The sequence below is a fragment of the Leptodactylus fuscus genome, chromosome 4 (genome assembly GCF_031893055.1).
Source record: "Leptodactylus fuscus isolate aLepFus1 chromosome 4, aLepFus1.hap2, whole genome shotgun sequence".
Classification (NCBI taxonomy): Eukaryota; Metazoa; Chordata; class Amphibia; order Anura; family Leptodactylidae; genus Leptodactylus; species Leptodactylus fuscus.
The window spans coordinates 44,708,606-44,724,022 of NC_134268.1; the positions used below are offsets into that span (position 1 = coordinate 44,708,606).

At 42.3% G+C, this 15,417-nt stretch overlaps 1 protein-coding gene across 2 annotated transcripts in view; it reads right to left on the minus strand.

The window, feature by feature from the left end:
• Positions 1-15,417, minus strand: part of PKIA (cAMP-dependent protein kinase inhibitor alpha) — a 39,999-nt gene that overhangs the window by 14,789 nt on the left and 9,793 nt on the right. The window contains exon 1 of one of the 2 annotated variants that reach the window (XM_075270375.1): positions 6,177-6,291. The exons of the other annotated variant lie outside the window; for it this stretch is intronic. The gene's annotated coding sequence lies outside the window, so the exon portion shown is untranslated. Of the gene's footprint in view, positions 1-6,176; positions 6,292-15,417 lie in introns of those variants that run through there. 2 annotated transcript variants of the gene reach the window in all.

Here is a 15,417-nt window from a genome sequence, read left to right on the forward strand (position 1 = left end):
AAGTCATATTTAATAAAGCATGTCATTCTGGACTTAAATGTACTTTAGTTAAAAATGTTGCTGCCTGAAAAATCTCTCTAATGTTCCAGCTACTAAGTGTCTCCATTCTAGCTAATTTGCTGTTCCCTTCCTGTTACTAGTGGAAGGAGGAGGGAAGGTTCAGTCATCACACAGTGAATGCAGAGGGGAGGGGCTGTTTTTCTCTTATCAGCATGTCTGCAGACAGCTTTCCCTGTACACAACAAGTAACTAGAGAATAATATAAAATGTAAGGAGAATGTAAGATGTATGTGTTCCTATATTAGAGCCTGGCAGCAATGCATTGCAGTTTTTCCCACAGAGCTTTTCACTGAAAGTCTGCATAGTTTTCCTCTGTGGACTTTCTGCTTCAATTATACCTGTAGGGAAACTGCCGGGATTTCCGCAACGGTTTTGGAAATCGTAGCGTCTCTGCTGCACATATTTTTCCACACCTTTTAATGAAGTGTAATTTTATAAGAGTTCAGTTATTTCTATTTTTAACTATTATAGTTCTAAATATATAACCTGCTATAAAGCAAACAACTCTCTAGTGTGTGTCCTGTGTGTGATATATATGAGTCACTATCATCATCAGGTGCTGAGCCCTTCACAGTGATCCATGTCTGCCTCCTGCATTGCGTAATCCGCTGGTGTCATATCTGCCAGCAGAATAAGTTTCAATGAGCATTTTGCCAAAGAGAATTTGTCCCAATAGATATTCCCAATATGTTTTCAAAACAACAACAAAAAAATCACCGTCCCATATAGTAAAGTTTTTAAGGCTGAAAAAAACATACCAGTTCAACCTATTGTTATGCAATGTTGATCCATTAAAGGGTTGAAACCCAATGAGGTAGAAGCCATTTTTTCTCATTTTAGAGGAAAAATTCTATCCTGACTCTAGTCTGGCAATCAGAATAACTCAGTGGATCAATATCCCAACTATAAAATCTAATAAAAACTATAACCCCTAATATTACTTCTCTCAAAAAAGGTATACAGGCCATTATTTAACTCTTTTACGTATAATCAGATTTTTCCTGTAAAGTTTGGATGTTTATTTGTCTGTTACTTGATCACGCAAAAACGGCTGAATGGATTTGTATGAAATGTAGATAGATTGTAACCTGGAGTAACTCATAGGCTACTTTTTATCCCGGTAAATGACATGGCTTCACAACTTTTATGAATTTATGTTCACATACTATATTACACTGTTCATGGCAGCAGCATTATCTCAATTAATTGGAGGTTGCTGGTAAAGCCTGGTCTGTTATCTCTCTATGTAAACACACAGCTAACCCTCAATACATTGTGTAAAAGCCTTTGCATATTATCTGATCTGCTCCAGGCAGTGCTGACACACTGGATGAGAAAACATCTTTAATCCAAATTAGTAGTTTGCCAATTTTAATCATGCCAGGAAAAAGAAAATCTAATTTGTCACAAAATTCTAAAACAACGAGAGCTATGGAAGTAGCCAGAAGTCAACAGACTTCTCCTGAAGCGGACCTCAGGGGAATCATCAACACCAACAACACACTCATTATATGGCGTCCCAGCAAGCTGCTGAGATGCCGGAACAATCACAGGCATGGTACGAGGAACAAATTCAGCAGCAGGACAGCTTGAGAGTTGCCGAAACGCAGGAGCAGGAAAACCATCAATGGCAGCAATTTGCCAAATATAGGCGGATCATCGATGCCAACAACACACAGATGAAGAGGTTAGTGTATTATAAAATAGGTCCTATCCTGCTCTGTAACATTATAATGGAATGGAACAGAATCCCTCATAGACATGAATGCATGATGGATGTCACAAGTACATTCCGCTACAAACTTGGCCCCACATCGGGTCTAGCAATTCAGCCATCAGCACATTAGGGAACTCTAATAACTGCAAATGTATCTTTACGTGAATTCATACAGTATTGAGAAAGGTTATGCTAGGTTCACACTAGCGTTCCCGTCTCTGTCGTTCAGGTCTATGTGGTAACCCAAAAGACAGAGAGCCTGTTAGCGGTTACCCAGGGACACTTGCAGACACTTGGACTATAATGGAATCCACCAGGACTTTTTTCTTTGCCAGCGGAGTGGAGACGCCAAGTCAGATGTGAACCCGACTAAAGTATGTAGAACCAAACACACACTGTAACAAATGGTTAATCGTTTCCTATTTACCTCATTCCAAATACACCCGTAAAATCTTTTTACTTGATAACCAGAAGTGATATTGCTATATATAACGGTTTGGGTAGTAATAGAAACTACATTGACAACAACTGCGTGCGCTGTTCTAAAAATAGCGGATTAACCTGATTGCAGAGTAATGAGATATTCACTGTGATAACCTTCAGCACACTGAGCATTAGAAAGAGATCTTCTCCATGCTGATATGATCTTCATTAGAGATGAGCGAACAGTGTTCTATCGAACACATGTTCGATCGGATATCAGGCTGTTCGATGTGTTCGATTCGAATCGAACATCACGTGGCAAACTCCAAAAAAATTCGATTCCCCTCCCACCTTCCCTGGTGCTTTTTTTGCACCAATAACAGTGCAGGGGAGGTGGGACAGGAACTACGACACCGGAGGCATCGAAAAAAATCGGAAAAAGTCATTGGCTGCCGAAATCAGGTGACCTCCATTTTAGACGAATAGTGGATTTCAAATCCGGGTCATATGAGAATGTGAACTTTGTGACTAAGAGACAGGGATAGCTGTACAGGCAGGGATAGCTAGGGATAACCTTTATTTAGGTAGGAATGTTATTAAAAATAACTTTTTGGGGCTCTATCGGGTGTGTAATTGTGATTTTTGTGACATAAACTTTTTCCAATAGAAATGCATTGGACAGCGCTGATTGGCCAGAGTACGGAACTCGACCAATCAGCGCTGGCTCTGCTGGAGGAGGTGGAGTCTAAGATCGCTCCACACCAGTCTCCATTCAGGTCCGACCTTAGACTCCGCCTCCTCCGGCAGAGCCAGCGCTGATTGGCCGAAGGCTGGCCAATGCATTCCTATGCGAATGCAGAGACTTAGCAGTGCTGAGCCAGTTCTGCTCAACTACACATCTGGTAGCATCAGATGTGTAGTTGAGCAGAACTGGCTCAGCACTGCTAAGTCTCTGCATTCGCATAGGAATGCATTGGCCAGCCTTCGGCCAATCAGCGCTGGCTCTGCCGGAGGAGGCGGAGTCTAAGGTCGGACCTGAATGGAGACAGGTGTGGAGCGATCTTAGACTCCGCCTCCTCCAGCAGAGCCAGCGCTGATTGGTCGAATTCTGTACTCTGGCCAATAAGCACTGGCCAATGCATTTCTATGGGGAAAAGTTAGCTTGCGAAAATCGCAAGCTGACAGGGATTTCCATGAAATAAAGTGACTTTTATGCCCCCAAACATGCTTCCCCTGCTGTCCCAGTGTCATTCCAGGGTGTTGGTATCATTTCCTGGGGTGTCATAGTGGACTTGGTGACCCTCCAGACATGGATTTGGGTTTCCCCCTTAACGAGTATATGTTCCCCATAGACTATAATGGGGTTCGAAACCCGTTCGAACACTCGAACAGTGAGCGGCTGTTCGAATCGAATTTCGAACCTCGAACATTTTAGTGTTCGCTCATCTCTAATCTTCATGATTTATATACAGGTAGGGTCAAATTATATTGTGGGCACAAGAGCCAAGTGCCCCGGAGCCTGCCCACAGTTACACCTGTGATGTATATAACTCTTTGCTTTATTACAGAATATTAGAGTCGACCCACCCCCAGATAAGGGAGAGTTTACGCGTTTTGAGTCAGTACATCTTGATTCTTAACCCAGTAAGATCTACTGATTCGGAACGCAATAGCTCTACCTTGTCTGTAGTGTGAATTGATGTTAATATTCTGTAATAAAGCAATGCGTTTTATTCACTATGGGTGTTTTGCTGGATTACATGCACCGCCTCAGGATAGATGGAGACACAAGAGTGGAAATCCTATGATGGTGAGCTGACTAATTTGGGCAGAGTTATATATTAATCTTTACATGTGCCGATTTATCAAGACCAGTGTTTTGCTCGCCCGGTTTAATAATCCCTTCCCCACCGGAATTTGCGCCTAATTTATATCGAAGTCCTTATCTTGTCATCAATTAAGTACATATTCCAGGGTCTGTGCACCCATACAGAAATCCACACTAGCATCTTGCTGGAAGAGATATCTGGCATCATTTTTATGGCATGAATGATAAAACTGATAAAGTTGAGGGTCTCACCCACTTCATGCCCTCACCATGCCACATGTGGAGTCTAAAAACTTGCAATTTTGCTCAAAAATTGTGACTTGCACTAAATATGGTGGCTTTTTTCATTGTTTGTCAGTCAAACAGTACACTGGGCCCCCAGGTGAGATGACTGGGCCATGGGTGATCATGGGATCAGCTTGGCGTGTGTCCTCATGCCCCCTTGAAAGTCTGTAAGATTGTTTTGAAACCATCACACGACTAAAAATTCTATAACCGCAAAGCTTGTTGCTTCTTTGATAGTAAAGTTTACAGTTCACATCTGTGCCCGCCTTTGTCTTTCCACCATCTTTTTTTGGAGCCATTCTACTACCCAGGGGCATTTTCTCCTAGTTATTTAAAGGGGAGAACCCGCTCATCCTATTCACACCCATTTCACTAACATTAGGTTTTTGACATGGATATTATAATTATGAATATAGTTACATCATCTGCACTATAAAAAATGGACTTTGTAGAGCCACCCAATGGTTGACTAATGGAAGATTGTACAAGAAGAGTCTAAGGAATTTTAACAGCAATAATGACCTGAGTATTTTAGCAGTTCTCATACGCTCATATGTTTTCTTAACATGCTAGAATACATCTATTAGGGTGATATGATCTTGCTACTTGCCCAGACTCTACAGTGCAGCACAGAGTCCCTACAGGTCTGTATTATACTATGAGGCCATATATCTTCCATAATTCAGCATCTAATGCAGTTTTACATGTTACGGTTTTACTCACTGATTCCACGTATAGTAACACATGGATGTAGAGTATGAGTCCACTAATCTGAATGAAGGATCAGAATCAGTGGCCTAACAAGTAACCATGGGGTCCCATAGCAATGCTTAAGCAGTATGTTCAAGGGTAAGTTCACACGGCAGAGAGTGAAGAGGAATTTAAGATGAACTTCTACCTCAAATCTTTCTCTACTTGCACTTGCTGACTAGGCTCCGATCAATGTTCCTTATCAGCAGAGCATGATGTGCGGAATCCACAGCAAGATCAAAATCATTGCCAAATTCCTTAATGTGTATTTTGTGATTTTACAGAGCAGATACTGCAACCAGTGATGTCATAATACTGGGATAATGCAAACAGTGATGTCATAGGACTGGGATAATGCACACAGTAATATCAAAGTATAGGAATAATATACATAGTGATGTCACATTACAGGGATAATATACACAGTGATGTCACAGTACATATATAATGCCCAATATGACATCATAGCACATGGATAATGCACACTGTGACATCACAGCATATGAAAAAAATTATTATAATGATGTCACATGCAGGCATTATGAGATCCATGTAAAGCAATGGAGACACACTCAGATTTCCACATCCCATCCCATTATCCATAAAAGAACTTGGCCCCTTAGTTGCTGATAGATAGATAGATAGATAGATAGATAGAAGATAGATAGATAGATAGATAGATAGATAGATAGATAGATAGATAGATAGATAGTAAGAAGTAAGTGCATGAAAAACCAAGTGGATATATTTTAATATATCCAAATAGACTGTCAAAGAATATTACTTTTCACCGTATAGTGCATGGTCATGGACAGATTTTAGGAATGTGATGATCCCGTATAAACATAATATGCAACCCAAGCAAATCTCAGTGCTGTCATTCAGAGGCAGTATACAAAAGTATATAAATACACATCCTAAAGTATACAATCGTATAGAATGAATAACTTTATACAATTATATTAAGTACTAATGAAGCATTTCATGAGACATTAGAAGTTAGCCGTGAGCCATGTTATAATACATGAGCCTGATCTATATATACACCATATAGCGCCCGCAGATCAGTGACAGCACAAGCTTTCACTACAAGCCATACCGAAATTTACTCACTTTTAGCTTTCTTGCTTACAGAATCCTCGTGGAGGAGGCCTTAAGGGTGATATTTACATCTCAAGCCTGGCACCCTGCAGCATCCATTGCTGTGAGTCTATTTATGGTTTGCTATGTCATCACTTGCTAAAGACTGTGACAGCTGTCCCCATAAGTGGCGTTTAACCCACTAGTGGCAGCCGGATAATTCAATCCGTCACTTTCCAGATCCAACACAAACACACTCAGATTCTTACACATGGTCATATATATCCACAAGGCAATGCTACTTCCTGCACACATTGTATTGTGTTGTGCTTCCTTTGTTAACTTTGTCTTTTATTGCATCTCGGTCGCCTCTTCACCTTCAGATGTGAATTGTGGCTCTATACTGGCTCTTGCTAATGTTAGTTTTAATCTTGATTGTGTATTTATAACAGACTTACTACAGACTTACTGTTTTTTTCTCAAACATTGAAATTTAAACATAGGTTATAGTAACAAGAAAAGAATATCTATTGCATGTGTTTGTGGATATTTGCTGTATTGTTGATAGGCCAAACCATCAACTCTGACTTCTCTATATTCCCATAGCGTAAGCTTACATGTACACAACCATGGTCCATTTTTCATGGCCGTTTTGCACCTGAATCTTTCATATATTGCAGAGTATGTAGGGATCTGTGAAAACGGAACGTCAAAATAATGTTCATGTGAATATCCCCCATTCACTGACAGCAAAATTAATGCCGCCATGTATGGTCATTACACGGATGATATTCACTGTTATATGGATATAGACTTACTCTGCCTTCGACTCCAACTCCTTCATAAATGGCCAACAGCCATGGTCAGACAGAAGCAGGAAAGCTCCTCTAATTCGGAAAAAAAGCTAGTGATTGACTTCATTTGAAAGTAAATATGTAATAAATTATACATCTAATTAATTACACAATATTAATCATTGTGTATTTAATATAATTTTATGCTGCCAGCAGCTTCAGGAATGAACAGGAGCAGTGTAAGGGCGGATTCACACCAGCCCCCGATCTCCGTTATGCAGGTTTCCATTTTCTGTCAGCAAAAGACGGAAACCGGAATTCAGTGTCCGCCGGTGAGCGCCCGTGAGCATCTTCTTCGCATAAACTCCTGCATGTCCGACTTTGTTTCCAGTTAAAAAAAATGGTTTTGCTACAGAGAGCAGAAGACGCTCACAGGTGCTCACGGACAGACACTTGGCAAATCCATTCAAATGAATGGGTTTGAAAACTGTCTGCAGGTTTCAGTCTCCTGCACAGTTTCTCGCGCAGGAAATGGAGACCGGGTGCAGGTGTGAATCCGCCCTAAGTGACGTCTCTACATAACGCCTTCTGGTCCCGAGCAACACACCAGGAGCAGAGACAGTGGAGCAGCCAAATAATGATGCAGGGAGTAGACGGCTTCCTGCATTAGTGTTAAAGTCCACTTATCTGCGCCCAGAGGACACAAATGTGAACTTAGCCTTATAGGCATCTGAAAAGTGATGGCGCCTATTGCTGTGATCGCTAACCCACAAAGAACCTAATGAAGGCTCCCTGGTAGGAGTGTAGCTATGGGGCTGCAAAGGTAGTAGTCAGTACTACCCGCACCCTGAGGAGGCCACAAAGATCCCTCTGCCCCATAAAATATACAACTAAATGGCACATATTAGGCTGGAGTCTCATAACAGATTCTGCATTGGGGTTCAGGAGCTTCAAGCTACACCTCTGATCCCAGGCCTGTCATTAGTTTGGTCAATCCCTCTAGTAGCGGGGCCAACCATCATGCCCCGTGAATTGCGGTTTTCACCGCACATCGTTCATCTTGATTAGGTTGCAACCAATCCCTCCTGAAAAACTATGTGAGCAGGGAAACGCGTTGAGGACATAGGAGAAATATCTGATAGAGTAGCTAGGGAGAGCGAGGGGTGTGTGGTATCGGAGGCTTAAGGGTTACCATTCGGATTGACGGGGTCCCATCTAGCACACTTAAGGAAACGCACCTCTTCTGCATTCATACTCATGCATGCCCTAACTTTCTCTATTAGTGAGCAGCAATTCTAATCTCGGCCTATTTTATCTATAGTGTCATTTCTGGCTATTAGTTGTACTTACCTGAGGGAATATCTATTTAGGGTGGGCAAGGTTTTTTGGGGGTATACACCCTCATAGTTTCCACCACAAAGGTACCCCAGCGCAAACAAAAAAGCTTATAACCTGACTTTAAATCCATCTATTGGAGACATGTAAGACTACATTCTCTGCTATTACTGATGACTCCATCAATTAATTGTACGAATCATTGTCGAAACGCATGGATGCCGTCCTTCAAGCTCATGGAAATCACACAAAATATTAAATCTGGCTCTAATAGCACCACAACTCCATTCACTAATGTTATGAAACATATCTCTTTGTATTTGAACTGAATTATTGGTTTGATTTTCACGTTACTTTATGTGGGCGACAAAACTTTTGTCTTGCCAAAATCTGACCTTTCTGGGTTCATTAAATGATCAATATTTCGCCATTGAAGCCAATTTATTTTCTTAACTAAAAAACACATTTGGGAGGGTTTCAGCTTTCATAGGAGTCATTTCTAAAACCAATGGATGAATCTGAAGACAGGTTATAAGTTTTTGATTCCACAACATGGATAAGCGACAGAACTTTTGTCAGGGACTGTATAACGTGGCTCCAATAATGTTCTCTTGCCATACATGGGGAAGACCTCAAATGGGCAACACTGCAGTACCGAAAACCATTGTGGGGCAAATGAGCAGCATGGCCTTCTACATAGCAGGAGATATCTTGGAAAGCCTGATCTGTGGTGGTCCCAACTGTTGGACACCTGTAGATTTAATATTGGTGATGTATCTTCAGGACAGGCCATCAGTATTACAAAGGTGGATAACATCTTCAAGGCAGTGGCATAACAAGTGTCTTGTGGGCGCAGAGTATAATAATCAGAGGCCCAGGAAAGGTGACTAAAAATAACAGACACTAATACTCACCTTACCTCCGGATATAGTAAAAAACCTTCAATCTTTATTGTATCATTCTTAAAAAACTTCAGTCTGTAACATGAAGTAGCCGCGACAGATGACTTGGCGTATCACAGATGAAAAAAGATGCCATGATGAAGGATCTAATTCGAAACGCGTAGGCTTTTTTCATCTGTGATACGCCAAGTCATCTGTCGCGGCTACTTCATGTTACAGACTGAAGTTTTTTTAAGAATGATACAATAAAGATTGAAGGTTTTTTACTATATCCGGAGAGTGCTGGAGCTTTCTTCACATTTTGTTCAAGTTGCCGAGAAGAGTCCATCGGTATCCGTGCATTCCTGGTCTATGATATTCAAATGACAAGTGGGTGAGCCGGCTTATTATATATTTACTCACCTTACCTCACCTTTCCTTGGCATCCTGGCTCCGGCTGTCTTCAGCCATCTTCCCGACATCCCTGCTGCGGCCTGTAATTGGTCCTCAGCAGTCATGTTTGGGCGCACTAATATCATTACGCTGCGATGCCCCATGTGACCGCTGTGGTCTAATCACAGGCCTCAGTCATGACATGGAAGAGCGCCGGAGAGGACTGAGCCCTTATTTATTTAAGTCACCTCCCCAGGGCTAGTATGTACTGTCAGTGAACCAGGCTTTCCCCAAACACAGTCATATTTGTACGGGGTCCCAGCCATCTCCAGCTGCCCGTGGGCCCCATACCATGCTGGGCCCGGTCGTGGTCGCAGTCCCCGCGACCATGATTGTTATGCCCCTGCTTGAAGGTTTAGACCCCATGTTAAGTACTTGCAGCAGGTTTGCAGGTGTAGCAGATGGGATTTAAAGAAACAAATCCTCAGCACAAAGTGTCAACTATTGCTGCGTTTTCATCCCCACTATTTTCAATCTTCTTCAGATGTGGAAATTACAGCTGAAAGCCACAGCAAAAAGATACGGCAGAAAGCAGCAGTTTTTTGCAGTGTGTGGGTCTGCTGCAGGATGTCTACAGCTACATCCCACACCTGGGACCTTTGACATAACATGAAGCTCCTGGGCCCCATTGCAAAATCCATAATGGGACCCCTACCTACCCTGTAGAGTCACATGAAGGATGTCACACTTATCATGTGCTGTACATATGTGTTAAATTTCAATTGACCAGGTTTACATATTGACTTCTTTACTACACAGCGTATCCAAGTTACAGATTAAGTATAACACAAGGATATACTACAGTAACTTACTAAGGAAACTACCATATCGATTTGTCACCTCTGTATAGTGCACATGCGGGAACTCCCTTGACTGGCAGCCTCTTCGTCATCCTCGACAGCACAGTCATGCTTAGTTTTGCACAATGATCACACAGTTGGTCACACATTTTCTGGGTAGCTTGTCATTTGCAGCTGCTGATCTGTCTCATAGCCCTCAGGTGAAGTCACAAACTGTCCGGCCAAATCTGACAACTCAGATATCACATAATTTAAGTCAATAGAATTCAATGGGGCAGCGATGCAGTACCAAAACCCACCACTACAAATCGTACAAAGAATGAGCAGGAAACCGCAAGTCTGAGGGGAATCTGGGCAACCGGACTCTTGCAGATCTAATATTGATGACCTATTATAAGGACAGACCCTCAATATTAGTGTAGCATCCAAACTCTGACTCTGAACTACTACTGCCCTCCAGGACGCTGCATTTATTCCTTGCTACGTTAGGGAGCCTTCACACGGTGTAACGTGCAGCGTGATCTGGCATGTATATGGCGTGTCAGATTTTGCGCGCCATAAAAGCTCCCATTGATTTCAAAGGGAGTTAGGATCGTAAATGCTGCGTTATTTTGCGCCCGTGATTTTGCGGCCGCGCAAATTCTGACACGTCGTATACGCGCCAGATCACGTTGCACGTTACTCCGTGTGAAGGCTCCCTTAGTGAACTTATATCATTGGTCTTTCCTGCACTTACCATCAATGCCCTTCTGAACAATATCACAAGGATCAGAGTAGAGAGGATCCCTCCCCAACTGGATGTGTCCCAGGGGAACTGCCGCCATCTGGGACATTGCAAACACCATCAATATTGTCTGGCTTGGAAGATGGGCTGGGGGAATTGACAGAGTGTCTTTCGCCTACCAGTGACTTCCCAGCTACCACTACTACTCCCATCCTCTGGTCCCCTCTATTGTGTTGCGGTATTAGAAACTGGATATCCCATTAAGGATGGACACATTTGTCAACTCATAGATTTTCGACTGAATGGCACTATATTGCTGGGCGTACGGATGTGCAGGAGAAATACATAAGACTCCTAGTTCACTTCATTTTCTGAATCAGTAGAGGCCCCAAGGGTTGAACCCTTACCTATCATAATGCGGTGACATATCCTAGTGAGGATACATGTTACATTATCTTCAGATAAGTATCAAGCCGAGTCATGGTTGATGGATTTGCACATCGTAGCTCAATAACAAAGTATCCTGGGATATTATAGCTAAGTGTTAGCGAGAAGAATTGATATCTGGTACACAGAAACAGCTGTTGTTTAGTGCCAGGCAAGAGTGAATGTGAGAACCGGATAGGGTTATCAGCTGTTGTGATACAAAAAGAAGTCCTAAGCACAGTAACACACCCTATAAGTGTTTAAGAGGCCACAAAATGGCAAAACCTGTGCAAACATAAGAAGTCAGAGAAAAGCTGTCATATAATACGACTCATTACGAATAGCGTGTAGATGGATACTGATGTGGTGTTGGTATATCTTTTTACAGTATGCAATGTAATTTCCATCAACTCATATTATAATATCTTAGAATATAAAATAATAATTATACGCAATATCCCATCCCGTATGGCCCCTCCACCTGACCCATCTATCAAAGGTAACGGAACCCCACTTACCCCTGTCCCACAGGCCCGATGTCTTGGGGTTACCCTGGACTCCGACCTATCCTTCAAGTCACACGTTCAAACCCTCAACACCTCCTGCTGCCTCCAGCTCAAGAACATCCATCGAAACCGCTCCTTCCTCACCCCTGAAACTACCAAGATGCTCGTCCAGGCCCTCATAATCTCCCGCTTAGACTACTGCAACACCCTTCTCCATGGACTCCCAGCAAACACCCTCGCCCCCCTCCAGTCCACCCTAAACTGCACTGCCTGCTTAATCCACCTCACCCCCCGATCTTCATCAGCTGCTCCCCTCTGCCAGTCCCTCCACTGGCTACCTATAGCCCAACGAATTGAGTTCAAGCTACTAACGCTAACATACAAAGCCATCCACAACCTGTCCCCTCCATATATCTCTGAACTAATCTCCCGCTACCTGTCCACACGTAACCTCAGATCCTCCAATGACCTCCTACTCCGCTCTTCTCTCATCCGCTCCTCACACAACCGTCTCCAAGATTTCTCCCGTGCATCCCTCATACTCTGGAACTCCTTACCAAGACACATAAGACTGACCCCCACAATCACAGGCTTCAAGAAGGCCCTGAAGACTCACCTATTCAGGAAGGCCTACAACCTCCAATAACACTATCACTACACCACCATCTGTACAGTCTCCCCCTCTCCTTCTGTCTCTACCCCCTTCCCCCATAGATTGTAAGCCCTCACGGGCAGGGCCCTCTACCCCACTGTGCCAGTCGGTCACTGTTAGTATTATATCTACCTGTATATTCTGTATATTGTATGTAACCTCCAAATGTAAAGCACCATGAAATTAATGGTGCTATATAAATAATAATAATAATAATAATATTAATAATATCTAGTAATGACAGTGGCTTATTCTCCTCTATACATGCATTCCAGATCAAACCATGAGATAGAGGGGAAGATGGATCAGAAGTGAAGTCATTTTCGAAAAATTATGTTTTATTAGTAAACCCTGCAAAACATATTAAAACAAAAATAAGTATGGTATTGCCATGTCAATTTTAATGCAGAGTGGAAGCCGTAGGACCCCAAAACGGTTAATAAAGCAAATCAAAAATGATATCTTCCCCAAAGGGTGCCAAATAAAAGTTCATCTTATCACTAGGGTTGAGCCAATCTTGAGATTTCAAAATCCGATTTTCAATCATTTTCCAGCCGATCCCGATCGCGATCGTGAAATTTGTTCGATCGCCGATTGGGATCAGATCTTTTCCGATCCCGATCGCTCAACCCTACTTGTCATGCAAAGAATAAGACCTCACACGTCGACAGAAATATTAAAAAGTTATGAATTTTGGAAGGCAGGAAACGAAAATATGAAAAAAGTCACCAAGCATCATCATCCAAATTACCCTGCGGTCCTTAAAGGGTTAAAGGGTATCCTGATGAAAGATAAACTATCAATGACAAACCCATTAACGCTCATGCTGTAACAGTACAGGGCTGTGATGGCGCTGGCACAGAAGCCGTGCCTGTTTCATTGCCATGGGGTGCCAGCTGTATTATAAATAAAATGTCATAGGAAATGTTAGCCTTCCTTTTAAAAGGGCACGGAACAAAGAAACGGAAGAACAAATAGCAGGGGCAGATGTGAATAAGGCCTTTATTATGATCTACTCTTATTGCCTCCAAGCTAATCATCTTGTTACAAAAAGAGGTGTTATTTAGTAATAAGGGCTAGTTCACACGGGGGCAATAAGGCAGATTTTGACAGCAGATTTCGCCTCAAAATCTGCCTCCATACAATGGTGGTCTATGGAGACTGAGAGCAAAAAAAAAGAAGCGACATGACCTTTCTTCAGGCGGATTCCGCCTGAGGAAAGCAATAGAAGTGAATGGGAGGCGAAAAACGCCTAGCTTTTTTTTTACAGTCCATTCACTTTAGGGGAGGGGAAAACCTCCTGGCGTTTTCTGAAGCAGTTTTTACCAAACGCTCCAAAAAACGCCTCAAGGTGAAAAAAAAACGCTTCCTAATTAGGAAGCAGGTTTTTTTGGGACCAAAATAAGCCAGGTGGTTTTTACGTGTGAACTAGCCCTTATATTACAAAGTGGTATAAACATGGTATCAATGTCCTAAAAATTAAATCAAAGAAACAATGATGGAATTGGTAAAGAAAGCTTTAAACTTTAAGGCTGAGGTCCCACGTTGTGGAATCGCTGTGTTTTGTTGCAGATTTTGCTGCAGTTTTTTGAGCCAAAGTCAGGAGTGGCTTGAAAAGGAATGGAAAATATATACAGTAGGAAGGTCTTAGATATTTCCCTGCTGTTATGTCCACTCCCATACCTCCCAACTTTCAAAGAACAGAAAGAGGGACATAAAGTGTGCCAAATTTAGCTTCACCCACTTCTACGTTGACTCCGTCCAGTCTCATCAATTTTTCTTTGTGCAATGTTCTCCTCTAATTACCCACAGATTGAAGTCCCTCCTCCAGACGCAGATCAGTTTAATCTGGGATATACCTCCTGCTGATCGGGATCGCAGAATAGGACTCCGAAAACGTGACTGTCCCGCAGAATCTGGGATGGTTGGGAGATATGCACTCTTGACTTTGGCTGAAAAATCCAGGAAAATCTGCAACAATAAACGCTTTGTTTCCGGAACTTGGAACCTTATCCTAAAATAGTTATCTGGTTACTATTATTGATGATATATTCTTAGGATATGTTATCAATATTAGATCTGCAAAGTTCTGACATCTGGGACTCCCGCAGATCAGCTATAACCAGTTGAATGTTTACATACTGGAAACTGTGCTGCTCATTTGCCATGCAAACTGTAGGTACTGCCGCACTGTCCCATAGACCTTCAGCTTTTCACAGCTCAAAGTGTGTGTATTTAAAGGAGCTCTATCATTGGGAAAAGTCATTTTTAACTAAGCACATCCTTGCATAGGCTTTAGAAAGGCTATTCCACACCTACCTTTTGTATGTAAATCGCCTCAATGGTTTTGAATGAGCCCATTTTTATTCATATGTTAATTAGCCTGTTGGTGCACCCTGGAAGTCTCATTGTGCACCCTCTGCCTATTCTTTCCTATGTATGTGTACAGCACAGGCTGCTGCCTCTGATGACTTCCTGCTTGCACACACAGATAGGAAAGAATAGGAGAAATGAGTGCTGCTGGGAACTTCCTGTGCTGGCTGGAAGCTAATTAGCATATAAATAAAAACAGGCTCATTCAAAAACCACTGAGGCAATTTACATACTAAAGGTAGGTGTGGAATAGTGTTTTTAAAAGCTATGTATGTATGTGCTTAGATAAAACGGACTTTTCCCAATGATAGAGCCCCTTTAATTACTGTA